The sequence below is a fragment of the Penaeus chinensis genome, chromosome 42, assembly GCF_019202785.1.
Source record: "Penaeus chinensis breed Huanghai No. 1 chromosome 42, ASM1920278v2, whole genome shotgun sequence".
NCBI classification, from domain to species: Eukaryota; Metazoa; Arthropoda; class Malacostraca; order Decapoda; family Penaeidae; genus Penaeus; species Penaeus chinensis.
The window spans coordinates 17771719-17774218 of record NC_061860.1 but is presented as its reverse complement, the minus strand read 5'-3'; positions in this window follow the sequence as shown (position 1 = coordinate 17774218).

The window sequence follows — 2500 nt, the reverse complement described above, 5'->3', positions numbered from 1 at the left end:
TTGTATTTTTTTTTTTTTTTTCTTACAACTTTAGTAATTATCACAGTGTACCAGAGGAAAGATTATATTATAATTATCGATGTTTAGTTTGATTGGTTGAATAATTACTAACAGTCTGTGCCATTTTTATTAATTCATTGTTGATAACAAATAATGATATATTGCTGGATACTAGAAAATCAGAGTCAGGGTTTTAGGCTTCTAGAAGGTATGAAGCAAATGTTCTAGACTTTATGTGCTTTGTCTGATATATTTCATAAAAATCAGTTTTGCTCAATTTGTTCTCTTTGTCTCTTTCTACTGCGTTGTCCTCTTGTGTTTGTAGCAGGTCTGACTAGATCCCTCTAAATATTCTTGGTATTCATGAAATCTGTGCCTCACGGATCCTAATAGATGGCTTAATGTCCAGATATTGTTATTTTAGGTGAATTATAGTTTTTGACTGCCGTGCCAAACACCTCAATATTGGAACCAATATTATATAGGCACTAGTGTGCAGGAATTCTCTTAGGCTGGCTTTAAATCATTTTGATGATACTATGAACAGTTTTATTTTACAAATTTTATAGATTATAGAATACTCATTGTATACAAAAAGAATCAGGATTTGAGTCGATAAAGCTTAGGTCTGACTCCCCTGGCGCCTAGGTGGTGTGCATCGGCGTTATCGGAAAGGCAGTAATCCGTGACTTGAGTATAGTTCCAGCTTCAATCTTATCTATTGTTACAATCTTGATCATGATTTGAGAAACTGTATATGGACCCAACCTATTAATAATATTTTAATTAAATAACAAAACCTTTTTTTAGTATTTATTTAGACTTTCACATATAAGCTCAGCATTTAACTTTTGTAAAGAGTGCAAATTAAATGCCCTGCTGGGCCTTTTCAAGGACACATACTGATCTCAGCAAATTTGTAGAAAGTATAAGATAGATGTGTAGAATGTACAAAGTACATAATACTTTGCTCTTATGTTGCAAGACCTCAAGAATGAATCTTGATTATGCATAATAATATTTATCTTAAAACATCTCATGTTTTATACACTAGTTATACTTACCAAGTTCCATCTCTTCCAGATAAGCCTAAACAACAAACCAGCAGACCAAGAGTGTACCGTAAGAGCTAGAAGCAGGCATTCTAAAGTTGGTGGCGTTTAAAAAAAAAATTAAAAGTTAAAAATGGGATACACTCCTTATCAGATCATCATGGCTTTTATTGTTGCCTTTTTTGCCTTCTGGGTCTATATGATTCATGCTGACTAGTCATGGCTGGGTAAGGTGGTGGTTTTTTATGGTGCTCCATGCAAGAATTTTACAGCCTGCTCTTTGTGGCTTTGTGTGCACTTTATTTATCGCACAGTAGGTAGCTGGTTATGGTTTGGTTCTATGCTGTGTAGTTTTTTAGCTTTCTTTTTGTCTCTTTATTTTTTTGAGGAAAAGCATGATTCTGTTTATAAGGCATTTTATTTTTATATAGTAAAAATCCTGCAATGACACATACAGGAGAACTCTTTACTGAAGGTTCAGTAACAAAAAGACCCATATCATGCTAAACGCAGAAGTATTTGCTAAGACATGCAAGTTGTGCTGTAGTTGCATCTCTAAAATAAAGGGTGGTGTTACTGGATGATTTTGGTGTAAAATGGATGTAATTAATTTGCCTTGAAGATTACTATCTGTAATAAGTCTCCTGAGTTTCATACCAAGGTTTACTGATATTTGAATGCACATAGTTTGGTTTCCATTTGATGTCTGGGATGTAATACACACACTCACACACTTTCATATTTGTATTTATACTTGTGTATCATGTGTATCAAGAGAATGTATTATTATTATTTTTTAGTACATCCTCATACAGTAGCTCCTGCACTTTTTGTGTGTAAAGTAGATGAAACAACTAGTAGTGGTCTCTCGCTCTCGCTCTCGCTCTCGCTCCTCTCTCTCTCTCCTCTTCTCTCTCTCTCCTTCTCCTCATCCTCTCTCTCTCTCTCGCTCTCTCTCTCTCTCTCTCTCTCGTCTCTCTCTCTCTCCTTCTCTCTCTCTTCTCGTCCTCTTCACTCCCTCTCTCTCTCGTCTCTCTCTCTCTCTCCTCGTCTCGCTCTCCATCTCTCTCTCCTCTCTCTCATCTCGTCTCGCTCTCCTCTCCCTCTCTCTCTCTCTCTCTCTCTCTCTCTCTCTCTCTCTCCTCTCTCTCTCTCTCTCTCCTCTCTCTCTCTCTCTCTCTCTCTCTCTCTCACTCTCTCTCTCCTCTCCTCCTCTCCCTCTCTCCTCTCTCTCTCTCTCTCATCCTCCTATCTCCCTCTCTCCTCCTCTCCTTCCTCTCTCTCTCTCCTCCTCTCTCTCTCTCCCTCTCTCTCCTCTCTTCTCTCTCTCTCCTCTCCTCTCTCTCCCTCCCTCTCTCTCTCTCTCCTCCTCTCTCTCTCCTCCCTCCTCTCCCCCTCCTCCCACCTCCTCTCTCACTCTCTCTCTCTCTCTCTCCTCTCCTCCGTCT